The following is a 27,549-nucleotide window of genomic DNA, read 5'->3' as shown; positions in this document are numbered from 1 at the left end:
TCACCAGTGCTCCTGTCCTGTTCTTCCCTTCCCAGGGCCGGTGCAACCACTAGGCAGCCTTAGGCAGCTGCCTAGGGCGCTGGCCACTAGAGGGCGCTCCTATACTGTCATCATAAAAATTAAGTATTTTAGTGGACTTATCGGGTCCTAGGAGAGACTAGCACTTCCCCCAGCACATTCAAATGCTGTTACCCCGGCCAGGCAGGGTGCAGGTACTGCAGGAAATTGCTGGGCTCAGCTTCCAGCAGCAGCCAGCAGTCGTGATGCTTGTGTCTGTGTCCCTGCTCTTCAATCTGATCTGAAGTTCTGCTTCAGTGCTTCCTTCCTGCTGCTGCTCTTCACACGGAGATCGTCTTGTAGCTCCGCCCCCCCCCCAGCACAATCTCCTAGAGACCATGCCAGACATACAAAAAAGGTAACTGTATGCATATGAGGGAGGTGTCTGGGTGCAGGGTTGGTTTGACATGTGTGTTGGGGAGAGTAGTGGGCTGGGGGACATGTGTGTTGGGGAGAGTAGTGGGCTGGGGGACATGCTGGGGAAAGTGCAGGGCTGGGGGACATGTGTGTTGGGGAAAGCGCAGGGCTGGGGGACATGTGTGTTGGGGAGAGTAGTGGGCTGGGGGACATGTGTGTTGGGGAGAGTAGTGGGCTGGGGGACATGTGTGTTGGGGAGAGTAGTGGGCTGGGGGACATGTGTGTTGGGGAGAGTAGTGGGCTGGGGGACATGTGTGTTGGGGAGAGTAGTGGGCTGGGGGACATGTGTGTTGGGGAGAGTAGTGGGCTGGGGGACATGTGTGTTGGGGAAAGTGCAGGGCTGGGGGACATGTGTGTTGGGGAAAGTGCAGGGCTGAGGGACATGTGTGTTGGGGAAAGCGCAGGACTGGGGGACATGTGTGCTGGGGAAAGCGCAGGGCTGGGGGACATGTGTGTTGGGGAAAGTGCAGGGCTGGGGGACATGTGTGTTGGGGAAAGTGCAGGGCTGGGGGACATGTGTGTTGGGGAAAGTGCAGGGCTGGGGAACATGTGTGTTGGGGGAAGTGCAGGGCTGGGGGGACATGTGTGTTGGGGAAAGTGCAGGGCTGGGGGACATGTGTGTTGGGGAAAGTGCAGGGCTGGGGGGACATGTGTGTTGGGGAAAGCGCAGGGCTGGGGGACATGTGTGTTGGGGAAAGTGCAGGGCTGGGGGGACATGTGTGTTGGGGAAAGTGCAGGGCTGGGGGACATGCTGGGGAAAGCGCAGGGCTGGGGGGACATGTGTGTTGGGGAAAGCGCAGGGCTGGGGGACATGCTGGGGAAAGCGCAGGGCTGGGGGGACATGTGTGTTGGGGAAAGCGCAGGGCTGGGGGACATGTGTGTTGGGGAAAGTGCAGGGCTGGGGGACATGTGTGTTGGGGAAAGTGCAGGGCTGGGGGGACATGTGTGTTGGGGAAAGCGCAGGGCTGGAGGACATGTGTCTTGGGGAAGGTGCAGGGCTGGGGGACATGTGTGTTGGGGAAAGCGCAGGGCTGGGGTGACGTGTGTTGGGGAAAGCGCAGGGCTGGGGGACATGTGTGTTGGGGAGAGTAGTGGGCTGGGGGACATGTGTGTTGGGGAGAGTAGTGGGCTGGGGGACGTGTGTTGGGGAGAGTAGTGGGCTGGGGGACATGTGTGCTGGGGAGAGTAGTGGGCTGGGGGACGTGTGTTGGGGAGAGAAGTGGGCTGGGGGACATGTGTGTTGGGGAGAGTAGTGGGCTGGGGGACATGTGTGTTGGGGAAAGTGCAGGGCTGGGGGACATGTGTGTTGGGGAAAGTGCAGGGCTGGGGGACATGTGTGTTGGGGAAAGCGAAGGACTGGGGGACATGTGTGCTGGGGAAAGCGCAGGGCTGGGGGACATGTGTGTTGGGGAAAGTGCAGGGCTGGGGGACATGTGTGTTGGGGAAAGTGCAGGGCTGGGGGACATGTGTGTTGGGGAAAGTGCAGGGCTGGGGAACATGTGTGTTGGGGGAAGTGCAGGGCTGGGGGGACATGTGTGTTGGGGAAAGTGCAGGGCTGGGGGACATGTGTGTTGGGGAAAGTGCAGGGCTGGGGGGACATGTGTGTTGGGGAAAGCGCAGGGCTGGGGGACATGTGTGTTGGGGAAAGTGCAGGGCTGGGGGGACATGTGTGTTGGGGAAAGTGCAGGGCTGGGGGACATGCTGGGGAAAGCGCAGGGCTGGGGGGACATGTGTGTTGGGGAAAGCGCAGGGCTGGGGGACATGCTGGGGAAAGCGCAGGGCTGGGGGGACATGTGTGTTGGGGAAAGCGCAGGGCTGGGGGACATGTGTGTTGGGGAAAGTGCAGGGCTGGGGGACATGTGTGTTGGGGAAAGTGCAGGGCTGGGGGGACATGTGTGTTGGGGAAAGCGCAGGGCTGGGGGACATGTGTCTTGGGGAAGGTGCAGGGCTGGGGGACATGTGTGTTGGGGAAAGCGCAGGGCTGGGGTGACATGTGTGTTGGGGAAAGCGCAGGGCTGGGGGACATGTGTGTTGGGGAAAGTGCAGGGCTGGGGGGACATGTGTGTTGGGGAAAGTGCAGGGCTGGGGGACATGCTGGGGAAAGCGCAGGGCTGGGGGGACATGTGTGTTGGGGAAAGCGCAGGGCTGGGGGGACATGTGTGTTGGGGAAAGCGCAGGGCTGGGGGACATGTGTGTTGGGGAAAGTGCAGGGCTGGGGGACATGTGTGTTGGGGAAAGTGCAGGGCTGGGGGGACATGTGTGTTGGGGAAAGCGCAGGGCTGGGGGACATGTGTCTTGGGGAAAGCGCAGGGCTGGGGTGACATGTGTGTTGGGGAAAGCGCAGGGCTGGGGGACATGTGTGTTGGGGAAAGGGCAGGGCTGGGGGGACATGTGTGTTGGGGAAAGTGCAGGGCTGGGGGACATGTGTGTTGGGGAAAGTAAGGGGAGGCGCAGTATTTGATGTTTTGCCTAGGGTGCCAAACCTCCTTGCACCGGCCCTGTCCCTTCCTCTACTTCATCTTCAGTCTCCTCGACAATTTCGACACCTACTCCAGAACTGATAATGATTTTAGTTCTACCAGCTATACCCCTATTTATGCTGTATTTTATCAACACACCCTGTACGTTGCCTTGTAATTTGTTTTTTGTTTGCTACAGTATGTACGGCGCTGCGGACACTTTGTGGAGCCTTATAAATAGCCATTCGTAGCAGTTACTGCCTTTAAATTCATATTTCCGAATTTACAAAAGGCAACATGGCCATTTCTAGGGTCTAGGGATTTAAGATTTTGCTTACTGTATTTATTAAAGTCTGCAGGATGCAGTTTAGGGTTTGGCAGTAGTTAGGACAGAACAAGTGTTCATAGACGATCTTTCTATCTAAATCAAATCTAATGGAAATAATGTATTAAGCTTCTGATTATATATTTTGCTGAGTACACAATTTAGCTGATAGATCAGATGCCTGGCCAAACTGCAGGCCGATCTATTAATTGGTAAATATATCATAATTGTTTATGCACAGCAATATTGGTCATACACACTTACCAATCCACAGTCCCTATTTCTTGCAGCAGACCCATTTGAAAAAGCCCACCCACTTGTGATGTAATATGTAACGGTTAGTGTGGCACACCTATCTTTTGATTGGCTATTTGTCCGTACAACTCATTTTTATTAACAATACAGTGCCTCCAGTTGATATTATATCCCTATAGATTGTAAGCTTGAAGCAGGACCCTCCTTCCTCCAAGTATGTCTGTTGTTACCCAATTTGTTTTATCACTGTCTACAATTGTAAAGCGCAACGGAATCTGCTGCGCTATATAAGAAACTGTAAATAAATAAATATTATGCCACATTACATTGCCTCTCGTTCAAATGATGCCATATTTCAGTGCTCCAGTACATTCAGTGCACACACTCCTCTTACAAGTATAAAATATCCTATACACACACAACCTTAACATTATAAGGGTACATTTAGTAAGCTGGGGCGTTTATTGAAAATTGTATGTTGCCTAAAGCAACCAATAAGATTATATATTTTATCTTCTACAAGGTGATAAATAAATAAATAAATAAATATTTCTGCCAAGCAACACGAACAATTGAGCTGGGCCTGTGATGGAAGTATGGGATATGGATCATCTCAGAGTGGAGCTAGATACAGTAGGGAGCAACATGGACCTTCACCTGTATGAATGCTTTTCAGGACGGGTACTGATCAGACCCAATTGCTTAGTTGGCAATTCTGGGAACTTAATAGACAAATATATGAACTGGGTTGAAGCCCCCTAAGCCCCTGGGCTCTTTAACAACAGCACCCCCTGCACCCACTATAGCTGCACCCATGGTCATTAACACTAGAAAACCACTGATGACAGGCTGTACTTTTCTGACACCTCCTGCTTAAAACCCAAAAAGTCAATGTTCTGATCACAGTGTTTACTGATCTTCTTTACTTTGACAAACTATGGAGAATATGGTAGTTTTTTTTTAAGGTAAGCGCTCCCTAAAAAAACAACCGATTAGTGTTCCGGGGCCGGGTAGCGTTGCTGTGCTCTAGATCAGCCGCTGCCCTGCCCCCGGAAACCCGGCTATGTGTGGCGTGACGTTAGCAAGGTCACGACCACACACAGCCAGGAGGAAGGTGCCCAGGCCGAGCAGCAACAGCTAGGCAGCAGCTGAAGTGAGGCTCATTGCTCAGCTGAGCAGCACTGCCCGACGCAATCCTGGAAATTGACAGTGTTAGCACTGGCGCAGATCCCAGAAAATTTCCGGGAATTACCAGTGCAGTGAAGGGGTTACTACTTAACTACATTTGTTTTACTGGCATATTTATGAAGACTATGGGCTGTATTCAATCAGGAATTCCAACTGTCGGAAAAAAAAAAAAAAACAACAGTCAGAATACCGGCCCGTTTTTACCCAGCTTGACTGAAACTGGACACCTGGAATTCAATGTTCCGGCTGTTGAGTGTCAGGTAGTAGGCATGTCAGGGAAAATGTCCGCGGAGTGTCAAGAAACGGACGTAAATTCGACAATCCACATCCGTTTCCGAAAAAACAAGTCGAATCAGTTTTCTCGGAATCTGCTTTCAATGCTGTTGAAAAAGGCAGCATTGAATAGGCGGTGGTCGTTATTTCACCTGGCAGATACAACGACCGACATTGAATACCCCCCCCCCCTTTGAGAGGTTTATCAGGGACAGAAGACAAAATAAGTAATAATGCCACTGTATAGGTCATTGGTATGGCTTCATCTACAGTACTGTGTCCAGTTCTGCAGGAGGACACATTTCCAGCAGGATATGAATACATTGGATAATATGTGCGAAGAGGGGAAACCAAAATGGTACTTGTCCTATATCACAATACTCACTCAAAGAGACTAAAAGTATGTATAGTTTGGAGCAGAGAAGGGAAACTTTAAAATATATCAAGAGTTTTAGCAAGGCTCAGGAGGGAAACATTCTTCATTTGAGAAGTATTAGAAAATGAGGACATGCACTGACAATGGAGGGAGGGAGGTTCAGGGGAAATCTGAGGAAAATTACACCACAGAAAGGGTAGTGGACAAGTGGAATAGCCTCCAATCAGAGGTGGTAGAGGCTAAAACAGTAGCACAGTAGAACTAAGGGTTTTAATTATACCTAAAGGATAACTAGATGGGCCAAGTTGTTCTTCTCTGTCGTCAAATTCTATGTTTCTAAGTCAGCATGGCAATGGCATTTGCATGACATAAGATATATATATATATATATACCCATTCTGCTGTTCTTGATAAAAGTACACGGGCACTGAAACACTCGCATAAAGACTCGCATAGTTTGTCATTTATTGTATGACTGAGAGTGCCGCCATTGACAACACATATATACGCATGCCACCATTCAGGTGGTCGAGTACGGAAGGCACCGGGCAAGTTTACCCTTTAAGCATCGGGAGTGTCGGCCAGCTACAACAATTTATATATACAGATGGGGCCGGGCTCTTCTTTGCTGGCGAATCGCCAGAACGTCACCGCTGGCGATCCGCCAGCAGCCCGGCTCGCCATCTGTCTGAGACCCGCGTGCGTCTCGCGCGCGTCTCAGTTTCCGGCGCCGGGGCGATGGGACCCTGTCCGTCTCCGCTTCAGGGAGACGGACAATGTTGGGGGGGGGGGGGGTGCGGGGAGGCGGTGGGGACCCCGGATGACCGCCGACAAGCCGGCGGGGACCCGGGGAAAGCCGACGGAAGGGGACGTCCCCTTACGCAAATACAGATGGCGGGTGGTGGGGGATGGCGTCGCCATCGCCATCCCCCGCAAAGAAGAGCCCGGCTCCATCTGTATACTGTATATATGCTTCGAAAGCTAGTCTGCTACCTTGTGACCTTGTGATTGCCTCTGTGTTTGAGAGAGAAAGAGATGTAGTTTCACTTGCTGCCAACTGATGGCATTGTTTCGGAGACACACAAACGGACACTAGACATATATATTATATATATATATATATATATATATATATATATATATATATATATATATATATTTAGAAATATATTTTAAAGTAGAAAAGTTTTTCAAAGTAAACTTTGTGCAGACTTGCATTTTTATTGAAGTGTCATTGAGATAAGGAGACTTCTAGAATTTGTTAAACTATGAAAAATGTTATTGTAGAAGAGCTGCAATACCTAGGGAACCACCAAACGGATAGTCCAACTACATAAAATACATTATAATTTATCTCACTATTTCCATATACCTGAAATCCCTAAAATCAAACCATATATTTCACATTGCAATACAGGATATCCTTCCTTTTATTTCTTATTTTTCCCCATTTTCCTTTCTTTCTGTTATTGCATAGCTTTTCATTATTAAAACATCTTTTGAGAGACTGATGCATGAAAATTGTTTCATTAAAAAGTGAGGAATGATAAGGGAAATATCTTCTTGTACGGGAGGAGAGGCTGGTGAAATGGACGGTTACAAGAGGTCATGTTAAAATTCTAAGACTGTTTGTTCCATCAAAAATTGAGTCCCCTTTGCTCTCATATGTCATAAAGGAGAAATGTTCAACAGAAGTGAAATTCTCCCTGGAAAAGCATTGAGCGCTATAAAAATGAAATGTTCGCGGACTGCAGCATTGCATGTGTCATTCAGAAAACAAATGAAAATTGAAAAGTGCTTGAGTCTTACAAAGCATGAATACTATTGTCAAGCACAAAGACATTTATCTTAAAGGATAATTCAAATGTAATCATAGGCAGGCCAAAAATACACAAAGGGTCAATTTAATAAAGTCTTTCCGAAGCAAAATGAGAACAAAAGCAGGGAAAATATATGCACTCGGTTACAAAAAATGTATTTTATGGTCTGCAAAGCTGTTACTCTATATTATACATACATTCGTATGCACGTGCTACCCATATTAATGTGGCTGTTCAGCACTTTGCTTTATAAAACAAACGCAGCATTGCGGATACAGATTTATATATAAATAAACAGATTAACTAGGTAATGAGAAGCAGATATAATCTACATGTTAATGGTGCTCTGCTGTGATAACATTCCATAATTCTGATGGGTAATTTCCGTCAGGACAACTTCAATCTCCTGAAATCCTTCCTTCAAACTAATCAGGGTAAAGATCAGAATCTGACAGTCTGATACATGAGCCACCTCACAATCTTCCATCTGTCTTCTATAATTGTATAATGTGCCTGAAGGACAGGGGTGTTGATATCACTATAAGCATGAAGCTTAAATGGCAAGAGATAATTCTGGGACACATGTTTCATATTTGCCTATTTTATGATTCAGGACATTCAGCAAGGCATTGCATGCTGGGAGGAGAGTTACGTTTTGATAAATATCATGTATCCTTGGTGTTAGAACTAAGAAAAGCTGCAGCAACACTTTGCATTAATGATTACCATAAAAGGCCATTCTGCAGAGCTACAAAGTTCCAGCTGTACAGTCTGAAATACCCCTTTCACATCACTTAAATAACTCGGGTCGGACCTGGGTCATTGCTGGGTCAACCCGGGACGACATGCACTGTGAAAGGGTAGTGTGCCACTAGTCAATAACCCGGGTTGACTAACCCTGTATTTGAACCCGGGTTAAATGGGATATTCGACTTAGGTCTGTAATAAAGGATGTTGGATTGGCCGTTTCAGTTTCCATGTCACCTGCCTGAGCACATGTGCATTTCCTGTAGAGAGCACACTGTATTCAGAGAGCACAGTATAGCAATTTTCCACACTTTGTTCTTTAACAATGGCTAATTGGAGTGATGAAGAGGTGCGGGAGCTGCTGCAGATCAGGGGTGAGTAAAGGTGGCCATACACTCGCAGATTTATCTGCAGATCTGTCTGGTTGGAACAAAAACATGGTTATGGATGAGAGCAAATGACAGTTGACCATTTTCTTGGAAATGCTGGAAGACTGACACTCATCCATAACCATGTTTTTGTTCCAACCAGCCAGATCTGAAGATAAATCTTACTAGTGTATGGGCACCTTAAGAGTCACCGGCTGAATCCACCATCAACACAGCAGAAACAATCATGAAGTCAGGACTGTGTGCTGTGACATGTGCTCTGTCAGCCATGATTGTTGCACTGCTCAGAGCACTCCGCAGCCCCTCCTTTTCATGTGGAACATCAAAAATGTAAGCCAAAAAGTTCCATTTATAATCACATCATCATTGTTTAACATGAGTGACTCAGGTTGTTTCTTAAGGCACCAAAATGCACCAACCTGGGAATAACCTGGGAATAACCATGGTTTGAATATAATAATAATAAAAATAAGGATCTGAGCCTGGTCGGACCCAGGTTCAAAACCCAGATCCGGCATGGGTTTGTGTTGTGAAAGGGGTATCAGATTTCCTTCTGCCATTAAATCATGCTTACCTACTTTTAAAAACTCCACACTGGGAGCAGCCCAGTGAGGAGAATCATCTGGACACTTTGAGCGGCAAAGAGGGGCTGTGATATTATTAAGTCCCCCCCTGTCATGTCAAACTGATGCGATCTGCAGGATCATGGGGAAGGTTTGGGGTTAAATGATGCAATATGCACCACTTAGCCATGCCCCTCTACTCTAGCCCCCAATTACATATCCTCCAACATCTATAGAGCAAAAAGCAGTACACATTTGGAAGGGGGGCCTGGTCATGGCTAAAGGGGGCATGACCACGTCCTCTTTCCTATACTTACAGTTGGGAAGTTGGAGACCCAAAAAAGGAACAGGCCATGAAAAAAACGGTACTGTACCTGGCAAAAAGGTACAGTTGGAGGGTATGTAAATGTAGCAATTGTCTCCCTGTTATGGGAGATTATAGGATATGGGGGGAAGGGCATGATTATGGGTTCCTAGGCTAATACAGACATTCCCCCCATACATTAATTATATATTTTTTCACCTATGTACTTGTTGCAAGGGGTTACATGCTTGTTGCCTAATGTTACATGCTTGTTGCTAGGAGGTTTCATATTCATTGCCAGGGGTTTTCTTGCTCATTGTTAGGGGGTTACATGCTTGTTTGCCAGGGATTACATTCTCGTTGCCAGGGGGTTGCCGGCTCTTTGCGAGGGGGGGGGGGGGGTTCATTCATTCTCGTTGCCAGTGGGTTACTGCTCAGAGCAAACCAGTGCTCCCGGAATCCAGTAAAAAAAATTATTATATTAAAATTAGCATCTCCATGAGGACCCAACTGATGGTTAAAAAAAAATACTGTCCTACAGGGCTGTTACAGCAATTTTGAAAAAAGGAAATCTATAGTTTGCTCCTTGCTGGTATTCTCACTTGCACTAAGCAGGTTTCTTGTAGAACCTAGAAACATTACGAGTGGGAGATTGAGTAGTTGTTAGTTTGTTTAGCCGCAGATTTACTAAACGCATCACCTCTAGAAACATGAAAGTTCAGAAGCAGCCATCAGACACATCACACCTCAATTTTCCATTAATATACACTATAAACTGCCATATTCATCAGTAAATATTAGTTGTTTTTATTAAAAGAATACTGATAGTCCTCATCTTCTAATTGGCCACATAGATACCTTGGTTTGGCCATTTTAAACCTGCTGCTCATTATTGCAACTGGCTTAAAAATACCATCCACATTGTTAATGAGTCAATCTGTCAGTTTGGAGTAAAAAAAACACCAGTGAAGCATGGCTGGTTGAAAGCACCACCAAATACATCCTTTAGAACATCTACCACATTAAGGTCCTGATTCAGGACTGCAAATTAGCTCTGTGATATATGTTTGGTTACTGCGAATTTGAGAAAACGTCCACCGCCAGCTTCTCAGATCCGCTGCGTACATTCTAAGATGCAGCATCACTCACAAATTGGGTAAATCATACCTCCGAGCAACCCTACAACATGCCCCCCAAACAGCCATGATGTTTTGGTTTCTACTCATTATCTCCATCAAATGGTCACTGGCTGTCACTCAAACGGCATCTAAATCCACGTAGTGGCTATTGTTGTTACAAGACCATTGCAGCACACTAGACAAAACAACGTCCAGTTGGAGAAGTAAGAAAATAGCGTCTTCCACTGAATCAGTTTCAAAGTCCTTGTTTATTCATGATGGACATGTAAGGTATGTTTCAAAACAGAAATGAAAACTAAAATACATATTTAACAAAACCCAATATCAAATACATAAAAAAAAAACAACTTTTGTGCATTGGTATTATATTTGCACTTTTCCAGGCCTCTGGAATTGCACCTGTAGCTAGTGACTGTTTTGAAAAATGATGTTAAAGTTTCTACCAGCGCAGTTCTTTTAGTATCCTTGGATGTATCCCATGGTGTTGTAGGGGGGAGATGGAGCCAAATAACTGCCTTGCCCAGGTTGACAAAAATTTGAACTTCATCCGTGCTAAAGGCATACGTTATTTGCTTTCACTCTAATTGATAGTTACCTCTTTTTTTTAAACCACACTGGCTTCCTTTTCTTTGTGCTTTTCCTAACCCTTTTGATACAAAGGTCTGATGTTTTTAGTATTGCACTTTATAGTTTTTCCCACCTACAGATGGAGTGGGCCTCGTTCAGCCGGGGGCTGGTGATTCCCCACGCTGCATGAGAGGCACTCCATCTGTATCCTGCATTCCTTCCAAGTTCCTCCAATCTGCCAATGAATCACTTAAGCATTTCCCCATTTGTGAAAGTCAGCCTTCCTAAAATCCAAAAGCTTTATTTCTGTGACAGGAGTTGGACCCTGTCTTTACATTAAACTGTACTGCCTGATGGCGACTGGAGCCGAGATTCTCACCCATATATATGTCTGATATCCTGTCACCATTTGTGAGTATTAAATCGAATGCTGCATCTTTGCAAGGGGGCTCCCCCACCAATTGCTTGAAGGATGCTCCCTGTAAGATATTTGGACATTTGCCACTTGTAGTTGAGCTTGCAAAAGACCCCTCCCAATTTACATCAGGTAGACTAAAATCTCCCATGATTATGATCCCATGAACTCATACTATGGATTCAGTGAGGATGGTGCCCACTGCTGGTGTGCCAGTATGCAAAGTGCCAGGCTGATATGGGAGGTCTAACACAGGAAAGAAGGAAAAAGCAAGCACTCACCTGTAAGCAGCCGCCACCTGGATATGCAGGTACTTTGGCGTGGCCATCATACCCTCATAGAGGAAGTTGTTATGCCAGGGCAGGTTCCTGCTGCTGCCCAGGCAAGGGCTTTTAGGAAGGGCATCTGTAGGTCATTCTCCAGCTTGGGCTGGAACCTGCAGCCAAACCTCTTACCCCTGCTTCCTCCGCTCCACTGGCTGTATCTGTGCAGCTCAACAAGGGAAGGATGAACTGGGATGCCAGCAGGTAGCAGATCATCAGCCCAAGCAGTATGCTGAGCCAGGAGCATGTTGAGCTAGGGCTTTGTTTTGCTCCCCTCCATCTGATGGCCCATCTAACAGGAAGGGGTGTTGCCACACTGTCCAATCACTGCTGGCCACAGTGATAGGGACACAGTGCAAGGCTTCCCTGTCGCCGCTGGGTGGGGAGGGGGTTCCTTCTCACTTCCTGATCACTGATGGCCAAAGTGATAGGAACACAGTGCAAAGCTTCTCTTCAGCCACTAGTTGGGGAGGGGGTCCTGCTGGCTGCCTGATCACTGATGGCCACAGTGATCAAAATTCACAACTTAAAAGAAGAGTTCAGTACTTTAAGTGCCAGAATGCCATACCATCAGTGACGGTTTTTACCTATGGGCTGCAGCCCCCAGGTAAAATTTGCCACTGTGTAAAGTCTGTGAGATTGCACTGGCTTCACTGTGACTAGCAGTGACTTCTTATTGGAAGTCCGACCTGCCAGTCACCCAAGGCAGTCCCATTGGGAGGTGTTCCCTCCCTCTGGGATTCCTCTATGGGCTGCTGCAGGAGCAGCCCATAAAAACAGGTTCTGCCCATGCGCCGGACCTGGGACTGTGAATATGGTTATATAAATTGCTGCTGAAGCATCCCATAGAAGCTACTGCACATGCGCTGTACTGAAGAAGCCACAATGGTCAGGACCGGCAGCTGGGACCAACAGGCGGCGGAGGAGAGAGGTAAGAGCCGCCACTGCATACTTTAGTATATCAGTACACTTCGAGCACTGCTTGCCATACACTTTTACTTGCCAGTGTGCTTTTATATAGTAATGTGTGCTAACAAAATATATTTGACATCACTAAGCATTTTTGAGAAATAAACTAAACGCACACAAATAGAGCACATAAGCACAACAAGGAATTTGGAAAAGGCGAACTTCATGACTATGTGTATTTAGCATTCAATGATAGTTGTTCCTAAGGCTCCCATCATCTGAAAACAGAAAATCTGAGCATTTGCGTAAGATGAAGCTTGCTGAGGCCATTAAACCCGCTTCATGTTTCTGGTTGAATGCCAAAGAAAGTAAAATAGTTACAGTAACCTGTTCCCACTTATTTAGTTATTTCATTTGCCTCAGGTATCTGGCAAAGCAGGGAACCTTGGAAGTACTAAGCTAATCATGCATGTTACAGTTTGGTTGTTTGTCCTGTCCAGCAATTAACTGGATAAATGTCCAGTGATGTCACACACATGGATTCTTGGCATGAATTGATCCACTTGTTAGATGGGCAGGGCAAAGGCAGACTGACAAGTCAATTGTGGGGTTTATTAAAGGCTCCATGTTATTACTTTTGGATGGCAAATAAAACTACGGTACTTGTTTAGTTTCACGGCGGCAGATGCGATGCAATGCGATTTGATGCGATTTTGTACCTGTTCATAACCCCACTATCCACTACGCATGGAGTTGATTTCATATAGTGTGGCGATTACTTTACATGTATTCTGCGTCCCCTCGCGGGGCTCGCTGCGCTCGCCACAGAATACATGTGAAGTAATCCGCGTACGTTTGCCACGCTTCGGGCGACTGGGGAGCTGATAAGGCCATAGTGTGCATGTCTATTCATGTCAATATTTGTCCCCAAGCCCGTGACACCTCTCATCCGCCTATTACTACTCGTCGTCCTATAGCAGTGCAATTGCAGGGGCAAATTAGGCAGGGAGAGAGAAGACTGCTCCATTGCAGCTGCAATGATATATATTGGTCAGCAGTATTGAGCAAGTTATATCCCCCTGACCCATTCCAATCCTAATGTCACCATTCTTGTGTTGAGTTTTAACGCTAACATTTTGAATATTGTCACATACCTCCCAACATGACCCTCTCCAGGAGGGACACTTTGCTCTTTTTCTGCACTACCCGCTTATTTGAGCAGGATTATTGATAAGAAAGGTGTTTCATTACTTAAGAGGGAAGTCTAGGAACAGAGCATCGTGTCCCTCCTGGACAGGGTCATGTTGGGAGGTATGTTGTCATAGTGACAATATACTGCAAGTGATGCTTATTGATATGGTTTCCACCTCATCCCTTTAATTCTGGACACATATTACTTACACAGGTTCTGTGGCTGTCTGACTTCAAGACTCCATTTCACCTGGTTTTAATCAGCCACAGAACCTGTGTAATTAATATGTGTCCAGAATTAAAGGGATGAGGTGGTAACCCTACTTATTGACTTTGCCAATATACACAATCATTTCTAGCTAAATTTCACAAATTGATATTAATGCCTTTATGATCCATATACAGGTACACAACTGATAATCAGGCAGGCTTTGTTTCAGCACTGTGACAGATTATCCATTTTACTGGATTATTTTTGTTAAGACAGCGGCAGTCTAAATGTCCTGTACCTAAACCTCCAACAGCCTGACTCCCTCCCACAGCCTAACTGACCCCTCCCACGCCATGCAGCACCTAAACCTCCCGCAGATTGACTCCCAGGCGCAGCCTAACTCCTATCCGAGCCCTCCTACTGCCTAAATGATCTCACCCGAAGCGTATCCACCCTCCAAAGCCTAGCTCCCCCCTGCGCCTGATGTGTCCAGGTTAAAAGAGGCACCGGGCCATCAGGGGCCAGATAATCAATGTTGTACCTGTATGAGTAAATGTACAGTATTTTACGTAAATAGTTTAAACTGGGGGCTGCCATTACAACTTTAATTTGTGATTGACTAGGGTCAGCAGGACAAAGTTTTTCTATACTTCCAAAGTATTATAGTTTGTAGGGGCAGCACAATATGCATTCAATCAAATCCATACTCGACAACCCTCCCAGAAATTGCGGGAAGCTCCTAATTTATCATGTACGACCCTGAATTCCTGGCAAAGCAGGAAGATCTCCCGCATCTTGTCCACACCTTAGTGAAGCGGGCAGGATGGAGAGATAGACATGGGCATTTACACGGGGACAGGGCTTGCTTATGTCAGAGCCCACTTCCGCCCCCTAAGTTCTCCTGGCTCCTCTAAGTATGATTAAATGCTATACGGTTCTTAGGTCAACAACAGATATGGTTGACATGCATTGGGTTGGCCACTAAAGGTTGACATGGCTTAGGACGACATATGAAATAGGTCAACATGCCTAAGGTCGACATGGATGGAAGGTCAACACAAACATTATGTTGACAATGGCTAGGTCAACGGTCAAAATGTCAACATGGGTTTTTCACTTTCACCAATGTATGGCGAGCGCGGTACACTTAGACGGTGTCCATGTCGACATTTAGGACAACAAAAGTGAAAATCCCATGTTGACCTAGCCATTGTCGACTTAACGCTTGTGTCAACCTTCCAAACCTGTCGACCGTAACCATGTCAGTGGTCAACTCAATGAATGTACACCTAATATTGGTCTACCCAATGATGCTTACCAGTTTAATCACCAGACTGAGTAGTGAGGAATGTTGGAGATAGTGTCATGTCCAGCGATGATCAGAGGTACTGTATATAACATGTGCCTTGCCATGATTAGGAGGGGAATATAGATAAGTGGGAAACCATAGAGAAGTAAATGTAATATGTTCTGATTTAGCAAAAGCAATGATTTTATGCAGTTATTCATTGTGATTTAAAAGCAAAGGCCTTTAAGAAATCAGTGTTTAAATGTCATAGCAAAGCAGCCAAATACAATGTGTATTATTATAATATCCAACCTAATTTCTTTTTCCTACAGAATGAGTAGAGACAGGTAACCTAAACGCGATGCGGGAAACCGGTCTCGTCGCTACAGCAAGAGTGTGGTGTCAAATGCCCTTTCTTCTGAAATAAGTTCATAAATCTAACTTTTACTGTTATTTTTGTTGACAGACGCCCTTAATGTTAGAAATGTTCTGAGCTTTTTTTTTTTTCTGAATAATATGAAATACAAATGGTAAAAAATAAGCTGTAGCCTGGGGTGGATTTCTGATCTAAAACTTCTGGACAACTTTACTAATAATCTCTTAAAAAACATGACTTTCAAAGGTCTTTGAGCAGTTTTGTAAACTGGTACCGTGTTGTCAGCCCTAATGACAATTTCCTCTGGCTGTGGCGTACATTTTCTCTGGCAGCAGTGTGTTTTTTTTTTCATGCAATCCTCATAAACAATAAAAAATGGCAGCACTCAATGAACCTACACGTTATATCCAAAGAGAAAAGAAAAAAGATTTTGCTCTTCCAACTCCACAACATATCAAAAACAATGTTTCTGATTTATGAGAAAGAAAAGAACCGTTATTGTAATTAAAGAATTTTACATTGGGACAAAGTCTGCAATTTGTCTAGCAGCTTATTTTTTTATTTCAATACCAAGTTTTGTTTTTAAAGTTTTGTACTTTTATAACGTGAAGTAACATAAAGTATTTTTCCAGGAAGCCTTCTGATAACTCAATGTTCTCTCTGCAGAATTGCTTTGTGGGGGACATTATGACGTCACTGCAAGAAACGTCTCTGTGCTAGAAGATTTTGGGTCCAGCTAATTTCCGAGCAGAGTACAGCCTGATTTCTGGACTGGATCCAGTCAGTCAAGAGGTTCCTCAGTAACTAGGCAGAGAAATGGAGCCAGTGGTGCTATGAATATGCATACTGAAACTAGGGACATTACAATGCTTCTTGCTCATTGCAATTACAGTATGTCATGGGACTATGGCTCTCATGGTAATTTTATGACATTTAGCATATTGTCAATCATAAGAGTAGTTTGACCAAAACACTAAGGAAATCAGGAAAAATACATGGGATACATTTATCAAAGGCCTTTTTTAATTAAGTTTTCAGTAATTACACATTATGGCACATCACCATTAATTTTGTCATCCAAGTGCCATGCCCACCAACTTCACCGCATTCAATAAGTATAAAATGATCTGCTCCTTAATGGTTGATAGTAGTCAGCTATGTTGAAATATTAATACATTTGACCAATCGTAAATACATGGTAAGTCCATTGTGAATATTGACATTTTTGACCTGTTGACTACATGCCAGTGGCACTTTTATTTAAAAATGTATTTGTTGATTCACTACCTAAGGGTCTTAAGATTACAACCTTGATAATTCTACATGGGCCTTGCCAAAGGCTAACTGTATAAGAATATTGACAAATTCAATTGGTCACTAATAATGTTATTTATATCATCCCAGTTGCTAGCCTATTAAAAGGATGGCTCTTGGAGCAGGATCTGTGACGTGCTGAGGTGTATAGGTGTGTATGTGCGTGCCCGAACAGAGCTCTGTCAGATGACATCTAGTGGCCACCAGTGCATTATAGAGGTGAGGAGCAGCTTTAATTATATATGAGGGGAGTCACTATATACAGTAGTATGGCAATCACTAAATTGAATTTTGTTGATGCTCTAAGTTGATTGATAATTATCATGACAGGCTGATAGCTTAAATGCATAGATCATCAAATGAACAAAATCCTTCTGCTTTTATTTGCGAGATACACACAGATTTGCAGTGTTAATGCTGACAACAAATGTATTTTGTTTTGTATACGTATATGGCATTAATATTGCAACTGGTAACATCAAGAGTTCATGCATTTCTTTTCCGTTTTGCTTAAAAATGTTGTCTAGTGTTGTCCCGGCTGTGTTGATACATGTTTATGTAAATACTGTAGTTAATGACCCTATGCTACTAGGGTTCCAAGACAAAATAACCATTCACTCCCACAATTGGGAAGTTCCTTGTTCGAATCTCCTCCCCAGGTACCATATCATACTTGAATACTCTATGGGAAAGAGCATAATACGACTGCATTTCCCTGCATCCCCAGAACACTAGACGGATCACTTGTATCTTGCCCACTTCCTAGGCAAGTGGACACTATGGGAAGGATAAATAGCAGATACGATGGGATGGGGCAGGGCCAAAATTCTGTGTTTCTATGTAAATCATTTCATATTGGTCTTGCCCCCTTTTGTGCTTCCCACAATTTGTGACATTCCCTGTGGGGAGGAGGAGAAGGGTATTGTGACAAGTATTTCTGAGACCCAACCCTACCTCTACATCTCTACAGAAGAAGAAATTGCAGAAGAAGTAGGCAAGTAGGACACATACTCACCTTTTTCTAATCCAAATACTGTACCTTCATATCTTTGAAGATGTGTTTGTGGTTGTAGTGATGAAGTGAATGAAGAACAACATAAATTCTAAAGACTGTATTACTAACTATATCAAAACAAAGTAAAAAAAAATGACAGTATGTATGCACAATAGCAATATCTGTTACCCAAGATGTGAGATAGCGAATGTTACTGAAGATGAGAGCCATCACAAAGATAAAAATAAACATTTCAGCATCCCAAAGTTAAAAGAATATAAGGTACTCTTTACCTAGAACGGCGCCCACGATGTCCATCGCGGTCATCGGGGGTAAAAAATCGCGGGCATCGCGGCCATCGCATGCACTAAAAAAACGGGTTCTATTCTCAACTCCACGCCGACGTGGATAGTGAGGGTATGAAAAGGTCGGAGGACGCGTACCGCCGCCCTTCGCCGGCTCGCTGCGCTCGCCACGCTTCGGGTTCACGTTGATCGTGGGGTGGCGTTAACAATTGTGGGGGCCATTTCAGACTATTAGGGCTCTGTGGCCCATTTAACATTGTTTCCTATGGAAAAATCGCGGGCATTGAGGCATTGAACACTCAAATCGCGTCCAATCACACTTTTAACATTGTTCCCTATGGGAAATCGCGGGCATCGCGTCGCACCCGTTTTTTAGTGCATGCGATGGCCGCGATGCCCGCGATGGGCGATGGGCGCCGTGCTAGGTAAAGAGTACCGAATATAAACTGCTTAAATAATTTACAATGAAATTTGAGAGATATAAAGGAAAATAATCGATTGAACCCAGGTGTACGAATGACCAGAGATACCAGTGCTATGTTTTTAAACGTTTTTTTCTACCACAGTATTCCCACAATTTTTAGTTTATGTTTGTACCCTAAATCAAACGTCATTAATAAAATGTAGCCTGGTGATACAGAAGACTTTTTACATTTATTTATACTACTTTTGTCAAACTTTGGATAGCCTTTCTTTACAACCCAGCTGTGATTAACCTCTTTCCCTTTATTGTAATTAAATCCCTAATGGAAGGCCTACTTTTCATTTGCTAACTGGTTCCTCTAGCTCTTTGTTTTATGTTCTCATATATTTTCTGAATTTTACTGTTGGAGTTTTATTGTCACTTAGGGCAAATTCTGACAATTTCATATTTTTATGTTTTAAGATGATCCTAACCTCCTCAATGATTTCTTTTAGATTGCTTTTAATCTTCTGTTCTCATTTTGTTATAAAACAATTCTCTATTTTTATCTCCTTGGATTAACATGTTATTTTCTTTGCAAATAGATGTATATGGATGGAGCTACTCTCATTAGAGCGGTTCCCGGTGAAAGTATTGCTGGCAGCCAGCTGGTGGCGCGCATCAGAATAGGGTCGCAAGCATGAGACGCTCGTGCGCCACTTTCTTGGCAGTAGGACGTGCGAGTGATTGAGCTGCTCGCGCATCCTTGTATGCCAGCCCACCCAACACCACCCTCCGCCAGCGCTCGACAGCTAGGGGGATCTTGGGAGTGCTTGGCAATACTGAGGGCAGCTCCATCTGTATATTAATGTATCAGTGGTACCTCCAGAGGCATATAAATCAATGTCAACATGGATCTACAACAGCGATGACAACCATTTTTCGTAGAGAAGAAATGACTACCAGTTGTTTTATCTCACCCTGGTTGTCATCGATGTTTGGGGTGCACCATGTCTTCAGGAAGTTTTTCACCCATATTCATACTGGTAGAAAGATCTATATTAAATTCCCGCTTAATTGTACCGCTATACATGTGATTTACACCAGTGTTCTTTTAAGGAGCGTATGGCCCTGCATAGGTCAGCAATCCATCAGGCTTTATCTAATGGACACAGCGAGTAACCTGTGTATTATTCAAACACAGCTTGGCCAGTATTAGAACCATGATTATTGATCAGGTTCCGCCGATGATTAAGGGTGGCAATAGGAATAAAATCCGTCTTCAAAAAGAAAGTCGTTGGATTTTTTAAATTAAATACAATAGCACCTGGAGGGTTAAAAAAGACGCTGGGGCCCCAGTGTTTCATTTGACTCCCAGGGTGAAATGTAATAGGATGAGTGAATCAGAAAGTGAGAGATTTGTTAAGAAATCTCGTTTTTTTTTTTAAAGCGGCAATCATTTACACTGCAAAATCAAACTGGTTTTACAGTGTAAATGATTGCCGCTTTAAAAAAACTGGAGATTTCTTACCAAATCTCTCACTTTCTGAATCTCTCGTCCTATTACATTTTACCCCAGTGTTTTCTACAATAGTCTTATTGGTTCTGCTATTTTATTGTTTATATGTAATTTTTACATGTTGTATTTGTATGTTTCCATAGCAGCTTGCCTCTACTTCCTGGTGTAGGATTATAAAGCATATTCAGCCACCCGGAGGCCCTGCAGCACCATAGGATCACACAGATATGGGGTCAGTGTGAGGGACCTCTCCATTGAGCTGCACCATGGTGGTGATTAATGGAGCCTTCAGGCGACAGTTGTGCGGCGGTGACCTGATCAATAGTGGTAAGTCAGTAGTCAATCGGTGTGTTTTTGTGCATATTCAACAACAGCTGGGGGGCCAAATGTTCCCCATGCCTGTCCTACATTATATAAGTGGCATGCATATATATATATAAATATATATTGTACTTGTTTCCTAGCACGGTGCCCACTAAGCAAATAGCTTAGTGGGTTATTCTGCGTAGTGAAATTGCATCACATGGGCCATTATAGGTCCATTCGATGTGCGATGTGATTTTCCTATGTAATTTATTCACTGCTCTCTCAGCCCTGGGCCATCGCATTGCATCCCCGCTATCCACGTTGGCGTGGAGTTGATTTTATATAGTGTGGCGAGCGCAGTGAGCCCCGCGAGGGGACGCGGAATACATGTAAAGTCTCACCCGCACGGGCTGTGTGTGGAGTGGAGTGTCTACTCTCACGCTGGACTCCTGGCTTCTCGTCACTGTTTGCTGGCCTGGCTTCCGCAGAGCAGTGAGCAGCCAGGTGACAGGGAGGGGCGAGGGAACGGGGGTCCCGCAGCTGCTGAATATAATAAGGGTATTGGCAAGGGCCCCGCTGCTGCATAGAATAAGGTGTACCGCCTGGCTGCGGGTAGCACTTCTAAATAAAGCATTACTGAGCAAGACAACAGGAGGCAATGGAGACAGTGCCCCCTTTAAGACTGTCGCCCGGTGGCAGATGACTCCATTGCCTCCGGGAGTTCCGCCACTGGTATAAAGTATTGTAGCTGGAATACAAGTGTAGCTACTGGTAGGAAAAGTGTGCGAGACCAGTGTGGTGCAGGATAAATTATAATGTACTACAACTGAATGACTGCAGATTTAGGGGAAGCTTGGAAAGATGGAAGACCTAGTAGCCTGAGAGTAAGTTAGAGAATGCTGTCCAGTCTCTCTGAATGTGAATTACACCCAATAAGATCACCAGGCAGTATTCTGTACATGCCTCCCAGGTTGCGCCATGACAGTATGGCTGTCAGCTTGCTGACTGGTGGATGGCTGAAGTGGTGACAGAAATTCATTATATAGAAGAATGTATAGTTGATGGCGCAGGAGGGGTATGCTTTTTTAAAAATTATTATTTGTGTGAATAGGTGGACAGGGTGCACTGCCGTGCCTAGGGTCTTCAATGCTTTTAAGATGGTCCTACAGATGACCTGATTTTGAATCTGCATTTTATGTTGCAGTCACATATATGACACAACAGAGCCCACCCCTGGTGTACATCTGTGCACCCCAACATGCAAGGCCTGACATCCCCATTCTCTGTGGGTTTAGAAGATGCACATATGCCATCAATCACACTATTGCATCTTCCACCAGCACCCTGGCAGGTGCAGCTTATCCAATCGAACATGGCATATGTGATAGATTATGCATCTCTGCTATCAGCTATCAGCAACATGGCACTCATCTCTTTGTGTATCTGATTAGGAATCCCCCAGTTATTTCCCAGCCATCGCCATGGAACCCCCCCCCCCCCTTACTTTTCCAATCCACTTCTGCACCCAAATCTGTAGAGAAGGGGGCACGGCCCTAGTTCTACAACTAATAGAGTGCAATAGAATAGTCCTATCCAGTCTTACCAGACCCTGAAAAATCCTTATGCCCCTGCAATCTGGACCCATCCTATGCAGAAAGCATTTCCATAAAAATGACATATCCCAGCAGCCCCTGCTGTTCGGGACCGTACTAGTCTAATGCAGCTCTCGGAGCACCAGCTGCTTCCTCTGAATGGGAGAAGAGTTCTGCAGGTGACTCACTGCCTGTGAGGAGACAAGGACCAAGCAAGAGGCGTGGATGAGGACGATCAGGGCAAAAGTAACCCAATGTAACCAGGACCACTCTCTAAGCCTCCCGACCTGAGGTGATTATGAGTCTGCTGTATTCTAGTTAGGGCTGGGACAGGGTGCACACACAGGAAACAATCGTATAGTCGACACCATAAAGGTCAACATCCATTGGGTCAACCACTGAAACCCACTTAAAAACCAATGCCGACATTTTGACTGTCGAACTTCCCAATGTTGACTAATGCTCATGTCGACCTTTTGACCACGTCGACTGTAGGCATGTCAACGTTTTGTCTGTGTCAATCTAAGGCCTGTTGACCTTCAGAAGGTCAACCAAATGTTTGTCGACCTTAATTTGGTCGACCCAATGACTGCAGCTGGGAGACCTGCACCGTCAGCTCCCGACTGCTCTGAGACACTGCACAGCAGAGTGCCTGCAGGGGGTGGGGATGACTGCAGCCCTGAGACCAGCAACGTGAGCTCCTGATGTTCTGAGACACTGCACAGCAGCGTGCTTGTGGGGGGGGGGGGGGGGGGGATGACTGCTCTGAGACACTGCACAGCAGAGTGCCTGCAGGGGGTGGGGTTGACTGCAGCCCTGAGACCAGCAACGTGAGCTCCTGATGTTCTGAGACACTGCACAGCATCGTGCTTGCGGGGGGGGGGGGGGGGCTGACTGCAGCCAGGAGACCTGCAACATGAGCTCCGTACCATTCTGAGACACTGCACAGCCGCTTGCCTGCAGGGGGCGGGGCTTCACCAGGCTTTAGTACCCACCAGGAAAAACATAAATCAGCTCCTCTTTCTGATGGCAGCCCTTTGCACAGACAATAATCACTTGAATATTTTGTATCTGACATCAAACGTAAAGTTTGTGTGATCAATACAATTTGTGAATTTAATGAAACGTTTATTACAAATGTACCAAATAACTGAAAACTCCTCATCCTCATTCTCTTCTCTGATCAAGGACATGTACATGTTGTTTGCAATGTATATGTCTAAAAACTGCCAATGAGTTTAACAACAGATTAAAGATCAGTGCCAGATTAAGAGTTACAATTAATATACATTAGTATGCACAAGCTTGATTTGGACAGATGGAGCAATCTGGTGCTTGTCAGCATCATTAAAACACACCAGATCACAGCACACTGTCTCCTCTACTTCACATAGGGGCAGATGTATCAAACTGTGGAGAAAGATATAGTGGAGAGAGACAAAGTACCAACCCATCAGCTACCTGTTTTGTTTCAAACATAACCTGTGCAATGACAGGAGCTGTCCGGTTAGTACTTTATCTCTCTCCAAGATTGGATAAATCTCCCCCTGTCTTCCATCTGTGCAATGCACATACCAACATAGGCAATGTGGGTTGTGCAAAACTATTTAACAAGAGATTATCAATGGGGCATTCTATAATTCCCACTCTGTGGACATCTGTTTTCTTAAGACCACACAGCAATCTTCTCACCGCATGTGGCCTTATCATTCCTACAGATGGAGCCCCTCTCAACTATCTTCCTTAGGCCGTGGCTCACCATGGCTAACCTATTGTTCTCAGCAGCAATACAATACATAGAATAATACAGTAGGGGATTAGCAGAGTAATCCTATTACTCGATTAATCCTATTATAGGGCTAGATGAGGATGGCTCCATCTGAATATGCCCCAGTAGACATGTAGGAATAGCATGATTAATAATTAAGTAATGGGGCTAGTTTATAAAACCTTCCATCTCAGCAGATATGGTGGAGACATTGCGGTCATGCTATTCATCAAGCTCAAATAAGGGAATGTTTTCATAGGTTAACACCATATCACATTGTGTTAGCCCCATCTTTCTATGGAAGTAGGTCTGGAAGATCGACAAAGAACCAAACTGACAAAACTTGTACAATAACACTGCTGGGAAAGTGTAAACTTTCACCGCCACAAACAGCACTGAAATATTTAATGTCAGGGTTCATGGAAAAGCTGATTATTGGATCAGGAGTCCTGGCATGGGGTCCTGACCAATGGCCCCTCAGCCTGTACTTATATAACTGCGAAATGGAATGTTAGATTTAAGGGAAATTACTTTTGAATTGTGAATACCTATAATGCAATAAATGCAAAATGATGTCACCATGTTTACTGTAATAAACTTTTGTCAATCTCGACCCTGAATCTCAAACCAGACTTAGTTTTTGAGTTACTGAGTACATTGTACATGGAACCATTGACTTTGTGAATGGAAGCTTTGATCCATGTTCTTTACAATACTAGGTCCTGGCTTACTGCGCCAATTTCATGAGATTCATGCACTCTTCTGTGCATAATAAGCTTACAATTCTTCACAGCTGGAGTGAATTATTGGTATTTCTATAATGGGTGCAAGAATCTTGTGGGGCACACAGAAACTTGGGTCCAGGGGTGCCCACACTGTGAACCATGCCCATTTCATTTTTCTTACCCCTCCAGAGTCCCTGTGTCGGCTGCAAGGCACTCATTAGAGCTGCTCCTGACGATTCTATCGCCAATCACTGCCTTTCGCCATCCGCTATCTGCCAGAAGGGGGAGCATGTGCACCAGATGCTCGCGCCCCCCGTTCTGACGGAGCCGACCGCTGCCCTCTGCTGCCTCCCTGCTGCTCCCCCATCCTCCCCGTAGCTGCCTGCACTCCCCCCTAATCCTTCCGGTCTCCCTGAAGCAGAGACAGGCAAGGATTCCGCTCCCCACCGCAGAGTGATGGCGACACGCGAGCGTGTGAGACGCTCGTGCGCCCCATCAGATTTAACGCCTCTCCGTCTTGCGATTCCCTGAGCTGGCTAAGAGGAGCTCCATATGTAGCCCAATGAAGTTTCATCTCTTTGGTGTCTTACTTTGAGTAATGAAGCAGCAAACAGGCTAATACATGTATGTGTATATATTCTTGGGGGGTTAATAGCTAAGATGGGAGTTCTATTGAAGATTAGATGTTGCCCATACCAACCAATCAGGATCGACTTCTTATTTATTTACCACCTTCTAGGTGCTAGAATCTGATTGGTAGCCCATAGCAACATCCCATCTTTAATAGAACTGCCATCTTACTAAATAAATAACTTAGTATTAAAAATAACATTGGTGAAGTGGATAACTATTCTAAAACCTGCAGCAGTAGTCGGACTACTAAATCATAATAAAAAATGAAGACACAAAACATATAGGGGAAGATTTCACAAAGAGTGATTATTGTTATCACTCATTACCAATCTTATGCTGGTCACACATCAGTCCAACTTCCCTTTAACCATCCAACTCGTTGCTTGGATGGAATAAAAAGAACGTACTGGATGGGAGAAAATGCAATATTTGCTTCAGAAATTTGCTCCCAAAATCTGGAAAAGGACAAAAACTGTCGCTTAGACACGGTACCGTAGTTGAACCTGTTTGATTTAAACAATTTGACTGAATGTTTTTGTCCATTTTCCTGGGTTTGTGAGCACATTTCTGTTTGTCCTTTGCTCACATCCAGTACCGTATTTTTATTCCATCCAAGCAACTAGTGGGATGGTTGGAGAAAAGTTGGTCTGATGTGTGGCCAACATAAGATTGTGCTCCAACCAATCAGCTCCCAAATGTCATGTGCTTGAAAAATGACAGGAGTGGGCTAAGGCACCATTTAAGACTTGTAACGAGTGATAACTCTGCCCATTAGCACCCATGAGTGTGAGTGTTTATTTAAAAAACTATTTGGCACTATGTTGTATTTTGGGTAACTTCGCTGGGTATGGTTTATTTCGTTGTTTATATTGGTATTAGAAACTGTGCGCATTGAACTCTGATATTTTCCATAAACATTTTATATTTACTTTGACATTTCGAGTCCAAACTAAATATATTTACAGAAATATACATATATTTTGATACCAGACTTATTTACATGTGATCAAAAGGAACATTTTCCTCTGCAGTTCATGTTTTTAAACAGTGAAACATAAAAGGTAGTGTCAGTAGTAAATACGGCTTTATGAATTCATTGCTCAACATTCCTCTAAATGTGGCCATCAAACGTATAAATGCAGTGCAGTTGCATGCACCGGGTATTAAGGTGACTTTATAGTTACACCCATTAATCAGGTGTGAAGCTGAAGAAAGACTGAGCAGTATATTACTGCAATATATTACTGCAAGAGGTAAGCGAATGCATTGAGCTTGCAAATTCAACTGCCATTAGTTAACGTGCCATTGTTTAAGTGTGGAGTTACATCCAAGAAGGAGTTAAATCCAGGAAGAGGTTAAACCAGGTTGCAAGAGGCGTGGGTCCCTGCTGTTTTGTTGTTTGTTGTACTTTTCTCCTTGCTAGAGGCCCAGGTACCTGACCTGTTAGTTAAAGGGTCCACACAGTGCACAATAGCAATCTTCACATAAAGATGGACAAGCAATCTCGCACCAGAGAGTGTGGCCAGACACTGTGGGGGTTATTCTAGTTCACTCTTTCTGACAGATTCCTTCTTAGATGGACAAAACCATGTGCACTGCAGGGGGGAAGATGTAACTTGTGCAGAGAGAATTAGATTTGGGTGAGTTATTTTGTTTCTGTGCAGGGAAAATATTGACTGCTTTATTTTTACACTGCAATATAGCTCTCACTTTGAAGTAAAACCCCACCCAAATCTAATTCTCTCTGCACAAGTTACATCTGCCCCACCTGCAGTGCACATGGTTTTGTCCATCTAAGAAGGAATTTGTCAGAAAGAGTGAACTAGAATAACCCCCTGTGAGAAGAGTCACATCGACTGCAGGACAGTTAAGTATCTATTCATTTGATTACTGTTAATTACTGTTCTGTAATACTATTGTATTGGAATTTAATACAGAGTGTGATTTAGTAGCAGTTTCTACAACTAGGTAAAAATGAGTGGGAACAAGGTAGAGAATCTCCACCAGTGTGCATCTTGTCAGATGTATTCGCCGATGGACATTGAATTCAAAGGCGATTATGTCTGTTCCAGAAGCAAGCAAATGATTACTCTGGAAGCCAAGGTCAAGGATCGTGAGCATCACATTTTATTTATTATTTATTTATTTGCAGTTTCTTATATAGCGCAACAGATTCCGTTGCGCTTTACAATAGTAAACAGTGATAAAACAAACTGGGTAACAACAGACAGACATGGAGGTAGGAGGGCCCTGCTGCAAGCTTACAATCTATAACACATTGCAACCATAGGCGAATCTAGAAATATGGTAATGGGTGGTCCCAGATACAGACAATGAAGAAGGGCGGACCTTTACGCGGCCACGCCGCGTGCCGAAAAAGGGGTGTGGTCTAATGGAA

The 27,549-nt window shown here is 44.6% G+C and overlaps 1 protein-coding gene and 1 long non-coding RNA gene across 2 annotated transcripts in view; one reads left to right on the top strand and one right to left on the bottom strand.

The window, feature by feature from the left end:
* The window catches only part of LOC146017941 (uncharacterized), a 28,171-nt gene extending 11,065 nt beyond the window's left edge, over positions 1–17,106 (top strand). Inside the window, exons 2-3 of the long non-coding RNA XR_014450520.1 lie at positions 16,259–16,510; positions 16,997–17,106. This is a non-coding gene — a long non-coding RNA (uncharacterized LOC146017941). The remainder of the gene's footprint in view (positions 1–16,258; positions 16,511–16,996) is intronic.
* HAPLN1 (hyaluronan and proteoglycan link protein 1) overlaps positions 1–27,549 on the bottom strand; it is a 109,036-nt gene that overhangs the window by 52,371 nt on the left and 29,116 nt on the right. The gene's annotated exons all lie outside the window — the stretch shown is intronic.

The sequence above is a fragment of the Crinia signifera genome, chromosome 1, assembly GCF_055691185.1.
Source record: "Crinia signifera chromosome 1, ASM5569118v1, whole genome shotgun sequence".
Classification (NCBI taxonomy): Eukaryota; Metazoa; Chordata; class Amphibia; order Anura; family Myobatrachidae; genus Crinia; species Crinia signifera.
The sequence above is the reverse complement of the archived record's forward strand: the minus strand, read 5'-3'. Positions and strand labels throughout refer to the sequence as shown.